The sequence below is a fragment of the Chlorocebus sabaeus genome, chromosome 7 (genome assembly GCF_047675955.1).
Source record: "Chlorocebus sabaeus isolate Y175 chromosome 7, mChlSab1.0.hap1, whole genome shotgun sequence".
In the NCBI taxonomy this organism is placed as follows: Eukaryota; Metazoa; Chordata; class Mammalia; order Primates; family Cercopithecidae; genus Chlorocebus; species Chlorocebus sabaeus.
The window spans coordinates 134022938-134042894 of record NC_132910.1 but is presented as its reverse complement, the minus strand read 5'-3'; the positions used below and the strand labels follow the sequence as shown (position 1 = coordinate 134042894).

General features: G+C 45.9%; 1 pseudogene; it reads right to left on the bottom strand.

Moving 5' to 3' along the window:
- Positions 1–801: 801 nt before the first annotated feature.
- Positions 802–13224, bottom strand: LOC103236747 (N-chimaerin pseudogene; annotated as a pseudogene).
- Positions 13225–19957: the final 6733 nt, after the last annotated feature.

Sequence of the window (19957 nt, the reverse complement as noted above, 5' to 3'; positions counted from 1 at the left end):
TCTGAAAACACATTTTGCTTTTGCTGGTACTGGAAAGAAAGTGCTATGTTAGGCCGGGTGCGGTGGCTCACACCTGTAATCCTAGCAATTTGGGAGGCTGAGGCATATGGATCATGAGGTCAGGAGTTCGAGACCAGCCTGGCCAAGATGGTGAAACCCCGTCTCTACTAAAAATACAAAAATTAGCCAGCCACAGCCCAGCTATCCAGGAAGCTGAGGCAGGAGAATTGCTTGAACCTGGGAGGTGGAGGTTGCAGTGAGCCAAGAACGCACCACTGCACTCTAGCCTGGGCGACAGAGCAAGGCTCCATCTCAAAAAACATAAAAAATTTTTTAAAAAAATAATAAAGTGCTATGTTAGAGAAGAGCTAAGAGAAACCAGAAGTCATTTGCAAAAAATAGGCATATGATATAGTCTGGTAACGCAACAGCCAGAGGTGCTGTTTTATCCGTTTCGGTTTGCATGTTTGTACAAGCATCAGAAACCAGTGACACATACCCTGAAGCAAAGTCACAACAGGCTTATTCTGAAACACGCTGGTACCACCACAGATTACGCAGGACACAGAGGCTGTGCTGGGGCAGGTTTGTTGTGTCTTCTGTATGGAGTTCCTGCCAGATAGGGGGCTAATCATGCAATAGCTTGAGTTTTTCTTAACATGATAAACACCCAGGATTGCTAGCACCAGAAAGTGTGTGCTCACTGTTGTATAAGACATCTGAGCAGTGCTACAAAAACAACAGAAAGTTCCTTCATTTTAATCTGGTTATATGCCCGAATCTCTAATCAAGAAATAATTCAGCTATAGGAGCCAATTCAGTTACTATAAAACATGCCTTCACCTGTAAACCATTTCTTTTCCCTCAAATGTAAAATTTAAAGTAACATGTCTCCGTTTTTGATAGGCAGCTCCACCACCAGTCTCTGATATTGTATATCGTTCAGTGCAGCCATGGCATTTCATTCTGGAGGTCTCAGAAGGGATGGGCCAAAGACAATTCCATGGCTCTCCGCATTCACAAGATTTTCCTTTTCATGGGGCGTCACTCTGTTTAGATGCGCCATCAGGGATCAGAGGGTTTCACAGCGAGCAGGTGCCAGTAGTTTCAATGCTTCATGAAGGGTTTCCAGTTACTCACTAGGATCCATAGTTTTGGCAGATTCTATAAACTTAGGGTAGATATCATGCGTAATTAGCGAAATTGGCAAATCCCTGAAGTGTGGTTTCTGAGTTCCAGTGATAACGTTGGTATCTTCGCATGTGTTCACAGAGATAGCTGTTTTCTTACCACCTCTGTCAAAAGGCGTCTTGACATCAGTTAAGTCACTAAATCCTGATACGTGGTATAGCCCTTCAGAATTGGGACTTTCAAACTCAATCTCCCTGTTGCACATGTCCACCACCCTTGGCCGCTTAGCAGTGTGTGCTTTTGACAAGCACTGTAAGGTCACAGCTGGACACGCTGGCATGCCTCAAGCCTGGCTTCCAGTCATTTGGGACCATGTGGGGTCACTGCTTGTGAACACTGAAACCAATCCACATGGTTCATTCACTCCCTGAGCAATGAGACCATACATGAGGATGGCACAGTATTCATGCTAGCATGGGCCTCTCGATCCATGGACCTTGAAATTGTGAACCTTTTCATATTTTGGAATTTGCTCGTTTTCTTTCAGAGTTGCTCTTCTAACAAGTGATGTCAGTCTTTTCTCCAACACCTCATCCTGGCCTAGAGAACCTCACCACGTGTCTCTTTCAGGACTGGCATATATTTTTTGCCAGCAGACTCTCTGTTTAAGGTTGTGCATCCTATGTGTTCATAAACTGGGTTTATCATCACCTTGGCAATGTATTCTGCTGCCTTGTTTCAATATAGAGAGTAATCAAGCCATCAGTTACCAGACTGTGGGTGGACGCACAGTGTTTCTCCCCAGCAAAGTGATTTCCATTGCACTAGAGCTTCAAGTTTTTTGCTTGACTTCCCAATCTGAAAGCCAAAGTGTAGAGCCCTGGCTGTTGCTGCCTCTCCCCATGATGTATCTCCCTCAGCCACACTCAAGAGCTGGTCAGCTGCTTCTCCAGAGATCATGCCGTGAAACTCTCTTCCATGATACTTCGGGCTGTTTTCTCCCTCAAAAGTACAGATAATCCTTCGAGGATGAGTGGCTTCCTGTTGTAGCTGATATGAGTAAGATTTCCAAATAGGAAATCGATTTTCATCTATATCAAACGGGGTCAAGGCCGATCTTTTTTTTTTTTTTCTTCCATATACTCAAGAACATGGATAGCATCACAGCATTATTTGCAAAAAGACTCTACTAGAAAACAGGACTATTGCCCCAAGTTTTTTTTGTTTGTTTTGTTTTTGTTTTTTTAAAATATTGAGTTGGTCTTGAACTCCTGGCCTCAGGCAATCCTCCTCCTTCAACCTCCCAAAGTGCTAGGATTACAGTCCTGAACCACTGCACCCAGCCACAGCCAGGTATTTTTTCTTTTAATGATTGCCCAACTTATTTTATTATTTACTTTTTTATTTAGGATGTAACCAACAAACATTTATTTTGCACAGTTTTGGAGGCTGGGTACCAGCAGGCTGGTGTCTGCTGAGAGCATCCTCCTGGTTTGCAGATGGCCATCTTCTCACTGCATCCTCACACAGCCTCAATGAAGCCTATCTGCTCCTTCTGGAAGCTTCCCAGGGGTCTGATGAGAAAATCACTAGCATCGTGTACCATCGTTATCTTGTCTTTCTCTACTTTTTTTGAGCAATTCAACAAATTCCTTGAAGGATTCAGTGATGTTAATACCATCATCAAGTCAGAATATCTCCAATGAAATCAAACTGAAGTGACTGCAGCATCTGGGAACATTTCTGACCTGCAGAAGAGTAATGCTCAGTAGCTCATTATGAAGGATATTACAAAGGATCCAGATGAAGAGACGCATGGGGTGAATATGGGAGAAGGGGTGGGGAGCCTCCATGCCTTCCCCAGGCATGCCACCCTCCAGGGACCTCCACATGTTCAACTATTGGGAAGCTCCCCCAAATGATTCTTTTTTTTTTTTTTTTTTTTTTTTAAGATGGAGTCTCGCACTATGGCCCAGGCTGGAGTGCAATGGCTCGATCTCGGCTCACTGCAACTCCGCCTCCTGGGTTCACACTATTCTCCTGCCTCAGCCTCCCGAGTAGCTGGGACTACAGGTGCCCGCCACTACACCTGGCTAATTTTCATATTTTTAGTAGAGACAGGATTTCACCGTCTTAGCCAAGATGTTCTCAATCTCCTGACCTTGTGATCTGCCTGCCTTGGCCTCCCAAAGTGCTGGGATTACAGGCATGAGCCACCGTGCCTGGCCTGAATAATTCTTTATGGTAGTGCATGTATACCTGAAGGAACCATTGGATAGGGAGTTGCTAATGTTTGAAAAACAGAAGCTTACACATAGCTTACAGAAAACAGCTTATGTGTAAGAGCATGTGGGGGAGTCCTCACTGGAACTGTGGTCTTCCGTGGTCCACAGTGGAGAAGCAGGACAGGCCCAACAGAAATGTATTTTCCAGGGTCTGAGGAGCTTCCCAGAGAGGGGCTCAGCCTGGGTTTTTGCTGGAGAGCTCCATGTGCAAAGGCTGGGGAGCTTCCCAGAGACACTCATCCAAAGGGAACAAGAAACTGGCCCCGAAGAGGCCCTGAATGCTGGCAAGGGTGGAGCTCTTACTCCAGCCAGTTCCTGGCCAAGGCTACTGCACACACACGAGCCTAGAGAGAAAGAGAAGGTCAGAGTGAAAGCCAGAAAACTTTGCCTCCATACACTCTATCAACTACTGGGGCTGGGCAACAGCACCTTGGGATCCACGCCTGTTAGGAACAGGCCTCCAAATCTGGCCATAAACTGGCGCCAAAACTGGCCATAAACAAGATCTCTGCAGCACTGTGACATGTTCGTGTTGGCCATGACGCCCACGCTGAAGGTTGTGGGTTTACCAGAATGAGGGCAAGGAACACCTGGCCCACCCAGGGTGGAAAAAGGCTTAAAGGCGTTCTTAAGCCACAAACAATAGTATGAGCTATCTGTGCCTTAAGGACATGCTCCTGCTGCGGATAACTAGTCAGAGTCCATGCCTCTATTTCGGCCTATCCCTTTGTTTCCTGTAAGGAATACCTTTAGTTAATCTATAATCTGTAGAAACAATGCTTATCACTGGCTTGCTGTCAATAAATATGTAGGTAAATCTCTGTTTGAGGCTCTCAACTCTGAAGGCTGTGAGACCCCTGATTTCCCACTCCACACCCTATATTTCTGCGTATGTCTTTAATTCCTCTAGCACCACTGGGTTAGGGTCTCCATAACTGAGCTTAAGGGAGGAGACCACCCCTCATATTGTCTTATGCCCAATTTCTACCTTCAAAGAAAGAAGAAGTAAAAGCTAAAAGGCAGAAATGAAATCCACAAGCAGACAGCCCGGCACCACACCCTGGACCTGGTAGTTAAAGATCCACCCCTGACCTAATCAGTTATGTTATCTATAGATTACAGACATTGTATAGAAAAGCACTGTGAAAATCCCTGTCCTGTTCTGTTCTGTTCTAATTACCAGTGCATGCAGTCCCCAGTCACGTACCCCCTGCTTGCTCAATCAATCACGACCCTCTCACACACACCCCCTTAGAGTTGTGAGCCCTTAAAAGGGACAGTAATTGCACACTTGAGGAGCTCGGTTGTTGGAGACGTGAGTCTTGCTGAAGCTCCTGGCTGAGTAAAGCCCTTCCTTCTTTAACTTGGTGTCTGAGGGGTTTTGTCTGTGGCTTGTCCTGCTACAAGCTGGTCTCGGCACACGCCCCTTGGAGGAGCATGGAGCTCACTGCTCCACAGGTATGGAACCATGGGAACTCAGGGCATCAGTGACATCCCTACAGTTGTGCCCTGGAGACATCAAGATGAGGCATGGTGCTTGGCAACACAGTGGCAGCTCCAGCAGGAAGTCCTAGAGCTGGCTGGGCATAGTGGGGACTCCTCCGTGTTAGCAGAGTTAGCAGCTCTGCTGACAAGTGTGCACTCTTGTGTTTGCAGGTAGAGGCAAGAGCCTTTGAATACCAAGTAGTTACTCTTTACATTACCTCCTCCAGACACAGGAGCCCTAGGAAAACTTGGGTTCCATCACCTATTGCCAATCATCTACGCCTTGGAAATAATGTTATCAGTAGTGGTTAGATTTCCAAATGAGAAAAGAAAGAAGGAACGAAGGGAGGGAGGGAGGGAGGGAGGAAGGAAGGCAGGCAGGGAGGGCGGGCGGGCAGGCCACTTCTCCCATAATCAATTATATATTTGTTAAACACTATACACAAATAGTTCTTTTTGTTTCTAAACCCATAAAATATATTTTGCAACCAGATAAATGGCCTGCAGTACCTTCACCCAGTCAGCCAAGCTGTTCACCCTAATCCGAGGGGCTGAACGCAGAGCTTACTTAGGGCTGTGCCCACTACCCAGTCGCGGAAATGCACCTTTACAACCTAGGGGAGGGGGCAGGGGGTGTGGGGTGAAGAGTCCCAGCACCAAATGATGGGCACAAGGAGCAGTCAGGCAGGAAAGAACTAGCTAAGGTCTATTGGGCATCTTTAGTAGGTCTCATTTGATCCTCCAAATATTCTCATCTAGAATGGGAAGACGCTCAGAGAAGGTAAGCAAGTTGCAAAAGTCACACAGGTAGTATCAGAGGTCACCAGCCTGGAGGAGGAGGAAGAGGAAGGGAGGGAGCAGCTGAGGCATCTGGCGGTGGGCAGGAGATCAGATCGCAGAGGGGGGTCGCAGGGACGCCCCAGGAAATCAGATCGTGGAGTGGGGTCGAAGAGAGGCAGGGAGCGGGGGATGAGGCAGCGCCACAGGGACCGGGCGGGTGGGGGTGGAAGGGAGAGAGGCACGTGGAGACCCCCACAGAGCCACTGTGCTGAGGGTGAGTAAGGAAGAGGGGGTGTGAGAAGCCTGGGCACCAGGCAGAGGTGGACAGTGGGGCGGGGGAGGAGCAGGGGAGCAGAGGCGAGGAGGGACCCAGGCCGGGAGCGCAGGAGTTCCTGCTGTGGTCTTCGCAGAGAGGCCAGAGTAAGAGATAAGAAAGTCAGGGTGGATGGAAAAGAAGGAAAACGCGTCATTCCCAGCAATGTGGGTGAGCCGGGTGGGGCAGGGAGCAGGGGTTGGGGAAGGAAGGGCCGGTAAGTGAAGTGGAGTCAGTCAGGCATAGAAAGACGGGCCCCGCGTGTTCTCACTTCTGTGGAAGCTGAAAAAGTGGGCCCCAGAGGATCCACTTGGAGGGCAGAATAGCGCAACAGCAATAATACAAACACAAAAAAGAAAGGCTGAGTTTCATTCACATTGGAAGGACAGGTGAATCGCGCGTCCCCAGGCAAGCCTTGCCTCTGCTAATAAATGTGGTCAAATATTCCACTTTTATTACCTTTGAAGAAAATTACCCACTGAATGTTTAAAAGCCTGGAGTCTCCAGGCCAATACCAATTATTGTAATTGTTCTTAAAGGATTAATTGCTTGAGTGTTTTAGTTTTTATTTTATACAGAAGATTTCTCCCCCCCACCCCCACCTTACACACTATTCAACACTGGATACCAACATCTTAAGGACTACACATTCCCCCAATTCCCTGCGGGGTTCTCAGGACCTGCAGCTAGTGTTGAAAACATCATTAACAGCAGAACATCTCTTCCTTCCCTGGAGCTCCTGTTAATTTGTGTTTAAAGACCTAGACTCTAGCAGAGTTCATTTTTACAGCGAGGTAATATATTATTTACGTGGACTCCAGACACCAAAACATCTATAAATTTACACATAGTTAACCTTCTTCTCCTTCCTTTCTTTCCTTATTAAGCAAATTCAAGACCTCGTGTGTTACCTGATATAAAGATCTTTCAACAGTTTCACCCACAATTTCTTTAAGAGGAAAACAGAAAACAAAGGACTTGGCGATTTTTCATTTAATGTGAGGCACCCTTACAGTCTTCAGAGGAAGTGTTTACGTGTAGGTGATAAAATGGGTAAATGATAAAAACGCGAAGGAAAAATAAATTATTGGCATTTTGTCTGTTGGAGTTATATGCAAATTGCAGAAGAGGAATTGCATTCCAAGGGGTAAAATCTTCCAGAATGTAACAAGGTATTCTGAAGGATTTCCAGGGATTAAAGAGTCACCATATGAACAAAACCAGTCTAAAAGTTAAAAATGATACTGTTAACAGTATGTGAGTTCATTAACATGAAATGACAAATTGCATATTGCTAGGAATTCCTAAGCAAGGGTTTCCAACCAAGGAATAAAATTCTGCACCTGCTGTGGCTTTTTCTGTACCTCCTGCAACAGCGCAGTGACTCCCAGGCCAACTTGCCTGAGCCTTCAGATGTGTGGGGCCCCTCAAGATTTCACTCCAGGCTTAATCCAGCTGAGGCTACATGATCCCTTGACTCTCAGGCACTGGAACCAAGTGAATCTCTTAATTACACAGCAATGAGAAACTGAGACTAGGTGGTAACTGGGGAGGCCTGTTGGGATCAAACCAGTTTAAATCAAACTAGCTAGAGGAGTCAACACCAGGACTTGTATGTGAATGTTTAGAGCATTGTTATTCATAAAAGCCAAAAAGTATTAACAACTCAAATGTCCACCAGCTGATGAATGGATAAAGCAGGTGTGGTATATTCATATGATGAAATAGTATTCAGCACCAAAAAGAAATGAAGTGCTGATGTTTGTTACAAGATGAATGAACATGAATTAACACTATCAGGAATGAAAGAGGAGTTATGGTTGCTACAGATCCTACATTAAAAGAATAATAAGGGATTATTGTGAAAAACTTTATGCCAACAAATGTAACAATTTATTATTTTTTTTTTATTTTAAGACAGAGTCTCACTTTGTAGCCCAGGCTGGAATGCAGTGGCACGATCTCGGCTCACTGCAACTTCCACTTCCCAGGTTTAAGCGATTCTCATGCCTCAGCCTCCCGAAAAGCTAGGATTACAGGTGCCCGCAACAACACCTTTTTTTTTTTTTTTTTTTTTTTTTTTTTAAATTTTTAGTAGAGAGGGGGTTTCACCATGTTGGTCAGGCTGGTCTCGAACTCCTGACCTCAAGTGATCTGCCCACCTCAACCTCCCAAAGTGCTGGGATTACAGGCGTGAGCCACCACACCTGCGCCAAATGTAACAATTTAGATGAAATTGGATAAACTCCTTGAATAACATAAAAACTGGCACAGGATGAAACAGATAATAGGATTAGCCTTATATCTACTATGGAAATTGAATTTGTCAAAAACTTCACAAAGAAAACTCCAGATCCTGCCTGGTGTGGTAGCTCATGCCTGCACTCCCAGTACTTTGGGAGGCCAGGCGAGAGGATCACTTGAGCCCAGGAGTTTGAGACCAGCCTGGGCAATATAATAAGACTTAATCTCTACTAAAAATCAAAAAAATTAGCCCGGTGTGGTGGCGTGTGCCTGTGGTCTCAGCTACTTGGAGGCTGAGTCAAGAAAATCACTTGAGCCCAGAAGCTTGAGGCTGCAGTGAGCTGTGATTGCACTACTGCACTCCAGTCTGGGTGACAGAGTGAAACCCTGTCTCAAAAAAAAAAAAAAAGAAAGAAAAAAAAGACAACTTCAGGTTCATATTATTTCACCAGTGAATTGTATCAAATACATAAGAAAAAAAACCCCAAAACCTCTTTTTGAAAAATAGAGAAGGAAACACTTCCAACTCATTTGATGAGGCCAGCATAGCCCTAATACCCAAATTAGACAAAACGTAACCAAAAAAATTAGAAGCCAATATCCCTCATGAATATAGACACAAAATCCTCAACAGAATATTAGTGAATCAAATCCAGCAATATATAAAAAAGGTAAATATCATGACCAAGTAGGTTTTATCCCAGGGGTGCAAAGTTGATTTAACATTCAACAATCTGTGTAATTTATCACATTCACAGAATAAAAGAGAAATACCACATATTTATTTCGATAGATGCAGGAAGAATATTTGGAAAAAATTCAATATTCATTTATGATTTTAAAAAACACAAACAAACAAAAAACTATCAGCCAAATAGGAGAAAAGGAAACTCTCTGAATCTGATCAAGGGCAGCTATAAAAAACCCGGAGCTAACATCATACTTCATGGTGAAATACTGAATGCCTCTCCCTAAGATCAGGAACAAAGTAGGATGCCCAATCTCTCCATTTCTACTTGAAGTCTAGCACTTGCAATAAGGCAAGAAAAAGAAAAAGGTGTAAGGAGCAGAAAACAAAAAGTAAGATAACCTCTGTTTGCAGATGTAAATAAATGGTGGCTGTTATTTGGGATGCGGAATTGAAGATAGTTCGTATGAATGCAAAGTCAGCCTGTGAGAACGCTCTGTCGAGGGTGTCTGAACTAGAGCCTAGCTCAGAACTTGAAAGCTCCATAAACCACTCTGCACGGAGTTCCTTCTGTCATAGAGATACTGCATTTATGTGGGCTTAGGTTTCGGGCACTTATGGAATCCACAGTGTTTATCCCTTCATGGTCTGCAGAATCTCATGACAGGCACCATCCAGGTCTCCCTGTGCTGTGGAAGCACCAGTTCTAAATCAACTTCCAGGCTGGTTTTTCTAGCCTTTCAGCTTGGTAGGCCTCAATAATGTTTTAAGTTTTGCTTTAAAAAGTCATATGCATTTGCAAGAGGTTTAAAGGGGAAATTGTCTTTTAAATGTAGCCACACATTTTGAGTGTTTTTCATTCCTTCCTGAAAATCTGAGTTTCCATGAGATGGAATTTTCTTTTTGCCTGAAGAACTGGCTTCAGCATTTCTTTTTTTTTTTTTTGAGATGGAGTCTCGCTCTGTCGCGGCCCAGGCTGGAGTGCAGTGGCCGGATCTCAGCTCACTGCAAGCTCCGCCTCCCAGGTTCACGCCATTCTCCGGCCTCAGCCTCCCAAGTAGCTGGGACTACAGGCGCCCACCACCTCGCCCGGCTAGTTTTTTGCATTTTTTAGTAGAGACGGGGTTTCACCGTGTTAGCCAGGATGGTCTCGATCTCCTGACCTCGTGATCCACCCGTCTCGGCCTCCCAAAGTGCTGGGATTACAGGCTTGAGCCACCGCGCCCGGCCACCAGCAGCATTTCTTATAGTACAGGTCTACTGACAGTGACTTCTCTTGGGTTTCTTTGATTTGAAGATGTATTTATTTTGCTTTCATTCTAGAGTGATGTTTTCACTAAATACAGAGTTCTGGCTTGAATGGTTTTTGTTCAGCACTTTGAAGACTGTACCACTGACTGCTGGCCTCCCATTGTTTCTAATGAGCAGTCAGTGATTACTTGAATTATCGTTTTCCCAGGTGTCACTTTGTCTGCTTTCAAGGTAATAAGGTTTGGATCTGTGTCCCTCCCCAAATCTCATGTTCAATTGTAATCCCCAGTGTTGGAGGTGGGGCCTGGTGGGAGCTGACTGGATCATGGGAGGGAAGTTTCCATGGATGGTTTAGCACCATCCTCCCCTGGTACTGTATAGTGAGTTCTTATGAGATCTGGTTGTTTACAAGTGTGTGGCAGCTCTCCCCTTTCTCTTTTCCTCCTGCTTTGGCCATGTGAAGCGCCAGTTTGCCCTTCGCCTTCTGTCATGACTCTAAATTTCTTGAGGCCTCCCCAGAGGCCAAGCAGATGCCAGAATCATGCTTCCTGTACAGCCTGCAGACCCATGGGTCAATTAAACCTCTTTTTTAAAAAATAAATTACCCAGTCTCAGGTGTTTTCATAGCAATGTGAGAACAGCCTAATACACAAGCGTTCCTTTCTCTATCTTATTTTTAGAGACAAGGTCTCGTTCTGTTGCCCAGGCTGGAGTACAGTGGTGGGATCATAGCTCGCTGCATGCTCCAACTCCTGGGCTCAAGTGATCCTCCCACCTCAGCCTCCCAAGCAGCTGGTATGTGCCACCTGTCTCACATGTCCATGTGAAGAGATCACCAAACAGGCTTTGTGTGAGTAACATGGCTGTTTATTTCACCTGGGTGCAGGCGGACTGAGTCCAAAAATAGAGTCAGCAAAGGGTGGTGGATTATCATCAGTTCTTATAGGTTTTGGGATAGGCGGTGGAGTTAAGAGCAATGTTTTGGGGGGAAGGGGTAGATCTCACGAAGTACATTTTCAAGGGCGAGGAGAATTATAAAGTGCCTTCTTAAGGGTGGGGGAGATTACAAAGTACATTGATCAGTTAGGGTGAGGCAGAAACAAATCACAATGGTGGAATGTCATCAGTTAAGGCTATTTTCACTTCTGTGGATCTTCAGTTGCTTCAGGCCATCTGGATATATATGTGCAGGTCACTGGGGATATGATGGCTTAGCTTGGGCTCAGAGGCCTGACACCACCATGCTTAGCCAATTTTTAAAAATTTTTGGTAGAGACAGGGTCTTGCTGTGTTGCCCAGGCTGGTCTTGAACTCCTGGACTCAAGCAATCCTCCCACCTTGTTCTCCCAAAGTGTTGGGATTATGGGTGTGAGCCACCGTCCCAAACAAGGGTCTCTTTACCTCTGGTTTTCAGCATTTGATTATGTTATTCCTTGGCATGGCTTTTGTAATATTTATTGTGGTTGAGGTTCTTGGATTTCCTTGAATCTGGAAATTCATACTTTTACCAATTTTCAGCTGTCTTTCTTCAAACTGTATTTGGTCCATTCTCTTCTAATTACATGTATGCTTGACCTTTTGATAGAGTCCCATATGTCTCTGAGGCTCTCTCTTTTTTAAAACCATTTTCTCTCTTTTCTTTACATTAATTAATTTATATTAATCTATTTCTGTTGATCACTGACATATTCCTTTGTCATCTATATTCTGCTCTATGCCCATCCAATGGATTTTTTGTTTGTTTCAGATACTACACTTTGCTTTTCTTTGGTTTCAAGTCTTACACTTCTCTGTTTAATATATTATATTTTTTCTTTCATTTTACATATTATCAGCTTGGTTCCTACAATGATTAATTTTATGTATCAACCTCTCTGGACCACGGTGTCCAAATGTTTGCTCAAACATTATTCCAGATGTTTCTGTAAGGATATGTTTGGATGAGATTTACATTGAAATCCGTGGATTTTGAGTAAAGCACATTTTTACCTGTTCCGGTTGAAGACCTGACTAGAACAAACGGCTGACCTCCCCCAGCAGGAGGAAATTTTCCAGCAGAGCTCGTCTTCTTTCCCCTCAGGCCACATAGCCTGCAAATCTTTACACTTGCTTAATTTCTGCCTTTCTCTATGAGCTCATTTTGCTCCTAAATGGGTCCCTCTGGGTTCTTTCTTTTTGCAACCCCCTTGTCAGCCCTTCTGTACTTGTAGACCTGAGAGACCTGAGGCAATCAACGCCCATCCTTCCCTGGAGCATGCCCAGCGTGGGGAAGTGTGGCCGTGGAGGAGGGCCCCACCTCTCCTGGACGTCACCTGCAGTACTGGGAGGATAGTGAGGCCAGGGTTATGGCTACAGTACCAACACCTGCACTCCACCCCATCGCAAACACCAGCACGACCAGCGCCTGCGAGCATGGAAGAGCCAGCACTTACCCACAGCCGTATAACGTTCAGAATCCCCCAAAGTGCTTTCTGATATGGGTGGTGGCTTCCCTTTCGTCTTTAGCGACAGGAGGGAAACTGAGAGGTGACAATGTGCTAGCAGCCTTCACTCTCAGTGCCTCCTCGGCCTGGGCGTCCACTCTGCCTGGCGCTTGAAGAGCCCTTCAGCCTGCCACGGCCCCATGGAAGCCCCTCTCTGGGTTGGCTGAGGCTGGAACCTCCTCCCTCTGCTTGCGGGGAGGTATGGAGGAAGAGGCGCGGTGGGGGGGAACCCGGACTGCGCGCGGCGCTCGCGCATCAGTGTGAGTTTGGCGGGCGCGGGTGGCGGCTCGGCGGGCCCTGCACACGGAGCGGCCAGCCGGCGCCACCGGCCCAGGGCAGTGAGGGGCTTAGCACCCGGGTCAACAGCTGTGGAGGTTGTGCCGGGTCCCCCAGCAGTGCCGGCTCGCCCGCGCTGCACTCGCCGGGCCTTAGCTGCCTCCCCGCGGGGCAGGGCTCAGAACCAGCAGCCCGCTATGTCTGAGCTCCCCACTCTGCGGTGGGCTCCCTCACGGCCTGAGCCTCCCCGAAGGGCGCCGCCCCCTGCTCCGTGGCGCCGGGTCCCATCGACCCCGCCAAGGGCTGAGGCATGCAGGCACGGCTAGGGACTGGCGGGCAGCTCCGCCTGCAGCCCTGGTGCAGGATCCCCTAGGTGAAGCCAGCTGGGCTCCTGAGCCAGATGGGGACTTGGAAAACTTTTATATCTAGCCGGAGGATTGTATGTGCACCAATCAGCACTCTGTATCTAGCTAATCTGGTGGCGACTTGGAGAATTTTTCTGTCTAGCACTCTGTGTCTAGCTCAAGGTTTGTAAATATAAACAATTGGTACTCTGTATCTAGCTAACTCTGTATCTAGCTAACCCAGTGGGGACTTGGAGAACTTTTCCGCCTAGCACTCTGTGTCTAGCTCAAGGATTATAAACGCACCAATCAGCACTCTATCAAAACGGACCAATCAGCTCTCTGTAAAATGGACCAATCAGCAGGATGTGGGTGGGACCAGATAAGGGAATAAAAGCAGGCTGCCGGAGCTAACCTGTGGCAACCTGTTTGGGTACCACGGGGTGAAAGCTTTGTTCTTTCCTTCTTTGGAATAAATCTTGCTGTTCACTCTGAATCCATGCCACCTTTAAGAGCTGTAACACTCAGGGAAAGAGTCTGCAGGTTCACTCCTGACAGTGAGACTACAAACCCACCACAAGGAAGAAGCTCCAGACACAGCTGAACGTCTGAAGGAGTAAACTCTGGACACACCAGTTTTAAGAACTGTAACACTCACCGCAAGGGTTCTCGGCTTCATTGTTTAAGGCAGTGAGACCAGGAACCCCCAATTCCGGACACAAAGCCATTAGCAATATTGTATTAATAAAGATACTCCTCTGTGCCTAGTACTGAAAATACCCATCACAAAGAAAATTAGAACAAAAAATTGCAATGCGCTATAAAACATTGCTCTTTTTGGGTCTGTGGGTTCATTTTTCTTTTGAATGGATTCTCCTTCATTTTCTCATTATATTGGAGTCATTGCTAACTGAAAGCATTCACAGCCAATAGTTCTTCCCTGCTTCGCTTCTTCTCACCTTTACTGGATGGAGCTCAGACCAGTTTTCTTTTTTGGAGCTGAAGATGGAATTGAGAGCTCCTGATGTGTAATTAGCTTCCTTTCTACTCAACCAATCTCTTTACGTGGACAATTTTACATTTCAGTTCTCAAAAGCTAAGCATGGCCAGAACTTTTTAAATTTTTAAAATCAATCATTTATTTATTTCGAGACTGGATCTTGCTGTGTTGTCAGTCTGGATTGCAGTGGTGTGATCTCAACTCACTGCAGCCTTTACCTCCTTGGCTCAAGCAATCCTCCCACCTTAGCCTCTCGAGTAGCTGGGACTACAGGTGGGCACCACTGTGCCCGGCTAATTTTTGTATTTTTTGTAGAGATGGAGTTTCACTGTGTTGCCCAAGCCGGTCTTGAACTCCTGAGCTCAATCCATCTCCCTGCTTTGGCATCCCAAAGTGGTGGACTTACAGGTGTAAGCCACCGGGCCGGCCTGGAACTTTTAAAGTACAAGACTTCTTTGTCAGAGATTGGCTTTTTTGTTTTTCTCTAAGAGACATTCACCAGGAAATACCGTTTTTTAAAATTTATAATTTTTGTGGGTACAGAATAGGTGTACATATTCATGAGGTACATGAGACACTCATTTTTTAAGGAAATGTGAGCAACAGTTTAGTAGGGAAAACAATCCCACCTCTCTTCAGGGGTTTCACATGCCTGCTTTCTCCTTCACTTCCTGCCGGTTAGAGGGGGAGGAGGTTCCATCCCTTTTTGATTACGAGAAAATGACAAAGGGTCAATCGCTTCTAAATCCCCAAAAGTAGCGAAAACGTGTGCAACTTTATTCTACTCCACACACCTTTTCACAGTTTCATAGGTTAATGGATCTTCTTATTGAATTATTGAGCCAAAACTTTAAATAAAAACATCAAAGTATCCTTTACCTTATTCTTCCCTAGCCTCAAGACAGGCCAGCCTTGCAGTTCACTTCCTCATCAGAACCCTAGCACCACCTGACTTGCTCCCAGGGCACGCTCATCAAAACTCACCCAGCTGCAGTGGCCTCTCAGCGCTCTTCTGTCTGACACACCAAACAGGCTTCTCCGTGCGGTGATGTCTCGCCCTTAACTGGATGCTGTTCGTTTTTCTACAATTCACTCACTACAGTTCTTTCATCGTATTTTGATGCTCTGCTGAGAGAATCCAAAATTGGGCAGATGCTTTGGTTTACAAGCCTTAGTTTACAAAATCAAAAGTGTAAATGTTTTCTAAATCCTCAGCAATCTCTCATAATATCTGAAAAACGCATTATTTTACTTCTGATACATTTTGGTGGTTTCACGGGTTAACAGATTCTCTTACTGAACTACAGGTTGAGTATCCCTTATCTGAAAGGCTTGAGGGTGGGGAAGAAGTGTTTTGGTTTTTAGATTTTTTTTGTATTTTGGAATATTTGCGTATACATAATGAGATATCCTGGGGATGGGACCCAAGTCTAAACACAGAATTTGTTTGTTTTGTATATACCTTATAGACATAACCCGAAGGTAATTTAATACAATAGTTTTAGTAATTTTATGCATGAAACAAAGTTTTGACTGTGGTGAGTTTTTTGTTGTTCTTGTTTTTTGTTTTTTTTTTTTTGTTTTTTTTTTTTGAGACAGTCTCGCTCCGTTATCCAGGCTGGAGTGCAGTGGCATGATCTTGGCTCACTGCAACCTCTGCCTCCCGGGTTCAAGCGATTCTCCTGCCTCAGCCTCCCAAGTAGCTGGGGTTACAGGCACGTGCCACCATGCCCAGCTAATTTTTGTATTTTCAGTAGAGATGGGGTTTCGCCCTGTTGGCCAGGCTGGTCTTGGACCCCTGACCTCAGGTGATCTGCCAACCTCGGCCTCCCAAAGTGCTGGGATGACAGGTGTGAGCCACCGCGCCTGGTCAGTTTTGACTGTGTTTTAACTGCAACCTGTCAGTCTCACTTGAGGTTAGTTGTGGAATTTTCCACTCGTGGCATCGTATTGCTGCTCAAGAAGCATTGAAACTTGCAAAACCAGCAGAAGCTCCTCTTAAGAGGTTTCAGCATGGGAGTTTAGCAACTGTCCGGCGAAGTGGATCTGTGTAGACGACCAACCTGGAAAATTCAACTCTCAATTCTGTTTCTCCTTAGTTGTATCCCGGGCTGGCGAATGGCGAGTAAAGCAGGTTGGTGATCGAAGTGACCTGGATTACTGTGATTGTGAGATGTAACTTTTGAAGTGTGAGTGTACTTAATGCTGTCTAATATCTGTGTTTGTTCCTGGAAGGTTGAGAATCTAATTTTGGTCATTGCGTAATGTTCTTATTTATTCACGCTATAAATTTTAGGATGCTTTGCCTTCACACCTAATTATCTTTAAAAGATAGTTATGTCCAACCTTTCTGTCTTCTTTATTCTGTTTTGGGGCTCCTGATAAGTAGGCATTACTCTCTGAATGCTTATGAGTGCCTTGGAAGCTGTATCTGTAATAATACAATGTTTTATAGGCCTTACTTTATTTCTTTAAAACATAATTTCTTGGCTGGGCGCAGTGGCTCATGCCTGTAATCCCAGCACTTTGGCAGGCTGGAGGAGGGGGTGGATCACCTGAGGTCAGGAGTTTGAGACCAGCCTGGCCAACATGGTGAAACCTGGTCTCTACTAGATATACAAAAAAATTGGCTGGGCGTGGTGGCAGGTGCCTGTAATCCCAGCTACTTGGGAGGTTGAGGGAGGAGAATTGCTTGAACTCATGAGAAGGAGGTTGTGGCGAGCCGAGATTGCACCATTGCACTCCAGCCTGGGCGTCAAGAGCAAAACTCCATCTCAGAAAAGAAAACAAAAGAGAAGAGAAGAGAAAAGAAAACCACTAAAAACAAAACCAGCATTTCTTACACTAGAGTTTCTTTAGGCAGAGTGTCAGCCTTGGCAAATCTGATGCCACCACAGTGCTAACAGCTACCTTTGAGGTTGTCCTTTGTTCTGGTTATTTATCTCTATGCAAACACTCACCCTGAAACCTAGTGGCTTAAAACAGCAGTATATGTTTATCTCTGAGGTTCAGTGGCCTGCCTGGGTGCAGGTGATTTTCCCTGGGGTCTCTTGTGCAGTTGCCGTCAGATGTTGGCTGGGGCTGGGGTCACCTGACGGCTTGCTCAGGCTAGTTAAGGAGGGGTCATGAACGGGTAGGTGCAACAGAGTCCAAGGTGTAGGGAGTTGTTAAATAAGACCCCAGGGCCACTGAATTGCTTCCCTACCCAAGTCAATGGGTATTTTAGGTCAGACAAGCACTTCTGAATTGTTTAAAAATACCCTCCAGACCTAACAGAAACCAATTCACTGAATAGTTAAATATATCCCTGAACCAACTCACAGAACCAGCAGATGTGTCAGGTTTCGTCTGTGGGCACTGCTCACCTGCCTGCTTCTGGAGATGCGGCGTTTGAGAGATGGGAGCCTGTGGCCTCCAGGTTCGCCTAGCTACCCTCTCCCGGGCCTTACCCTCCAAGCTGGGTGTAAAGGCGGGACTGACCTGGGGTGAGGCAAGAATCACCAGGCCTGGGCCTCCCCTCCCCTCTCCTCCCTTCCCCTCATCTCCCCTCCCCTCCCTCTCCTCGTGGTGCACACTTTTCCTGCAAAAGCCTGCCACTCTGAGTCAGCCTTGGGCGTTCAGTGTGGAAGACTCGATGCTGGGAGGCTGTCCGCAACCCCTGACTGTGCTGAGGGCTTTGGTCTCCTGAATTTCTCCCGTCCCACTGCAGCGATGACACTGTCATTAATACTGTCTGTTCACATCTCAGTGTTACCAACATGACCTTAAACACCAGGCAAGGGCCTGTATCTGTCTTGTTCACAGTTGTATCCACAGTGCTTAAAACAATTTCTAGCACACATTTCGGATGTGCTAAAAATGTGTTGGGTGAATGATGTCACCCCCTCAACCCTGTAAGTATGCATCATTTCTCTTCCTTTCAGGTGGAGACTTGAGGTTCTAGAAGGCCCACTTGCTTGAGGCTGTGTAGCTAGGAAGTTCCAGTCGTATACCACGTCCTCTGACTTCCTGCTTCATGCTGGGACATTACTTCCTCGTGCTTGGGGATGTGATTCCAACTGCTGGCCCTCAAAAATCAATTAGCAAGCCTTTTTTTTCTTGACATAGGGTCTCACTCTGTTGCCCAGGCTGGAACACAATGGCCCAGTCACAGCTCCCTGCAGCCTCAACCTGCTGGGCTCAAGTGATCCTCCCACCTTAGCCTGTGGGTTGAACTACAAGCATACGTCTCTACGCCTGGCTAATTTTTGCATCTTTTGTAGAGACAGGATCTCGCCACGTTGCCCAGGTTGGTCTTGAACTCCTGGGCTCAAGCAATTCACCCACCTCAGCCTCCCAAAGTGCTGGGATTACAGGCATGAGCCACTGTGCCTGGTCTTAGCAAGTTTTAAAGAGGACTTTGCCCTCATTTGGGGTATATAGGGCAGATTTCAGCTCCAAACTGCACTGGTGCTATTGGCCTCCCACATCTGGCATCTGTTCTGACCTTTAGTGACAGAGAGCAAAGACTACGGATATTTACTCTGGGTTTGATCTGAGAGAAGGTGACAGCAGAGTTCAGTTTTAAACCATTTGAGGAGCTGGCTGGCTGTTGTCAGCTTGCTGGTCATGTAACTGTATTGCTACCATACATCTGCCAGGAGGGGTTAACATTGGGAACGTTTTTAAAGTCTAAAAATAAAAGTCCATAAACAAATAATGGGGATTGTCAAGCTACAATAATTTGCACATGATTGAATCTTTTCTGAATTCCAATAATGTGTAGCCAACGCTGACAACAAGCACTGGGGTCGTGGTTTGATTTGTCCCCGCTCTGCACCCCAAATGCATGTGTCCGGCCATGAGCACTGCCCTTGTAAACCACTGCCCACGATGGGTTTATCTTTGCATTGATTTGCTGCAGGCTCAGGATGCTGTGTGGTTCCTGTGCAGACAAAGACCCAAATCTTCCCTGTCAGAGTGAGCACCCCAACCATCCGTGAAAAAAATCACAAAATCACAAGGAAAATACAATAATACAGAAAATACAATAATACAACACAGTTCAGGAACTGTGTTGAAATGAATCAAAAACCGGAAACACTGTTCTTCCGATATGGCTCAGGATTTATCAGGTCTACTGAAAACAGCCTCTATATTTTCTCACTGGGCCCTATCGCTAAGGGCTTCTTGCATGGAAAGAACAAAGCTCTACTATAATTAAATCAAAGGGTGATATTATTCTCCCATGGAAGTGTAAGAATTCAGGAAGGGCTGCGGTTAGCCCTTCTGTGCTTTGGGAGGACGATTCCCACTGGCGGCAGCCCTGGGGGTCACCATCAAACTTCCTGTGCAGTGTCGTTTCTTCATGGGGTCTCAGGAGGTCTGGCTCTTTCTCAGCTTGTCACTGAGCTAGACAGGGACTGGAAAGGGGTGGCCAGAGATAAAAATAAACAGAAAGAGGAGGAGGAAGAAGCAGGAAGAAGAGGAAGAGAAAGAGGAGGAAGAGGGATGGATGGTACTGTGAGAAAGATGAAACCCCTCATCGTCCACAGGCATTGATTCCTCTGCTAATCCACTGTCCCCAGGGGACTGCCCAACCTGAGCACGCACAAGTTGGCATTTTCAAAAGGGCATTGACAAAGAAAAGCAGAGGAAATAGTTACAGAAAGATATTGGTAGCATACAAAAGTCAGAT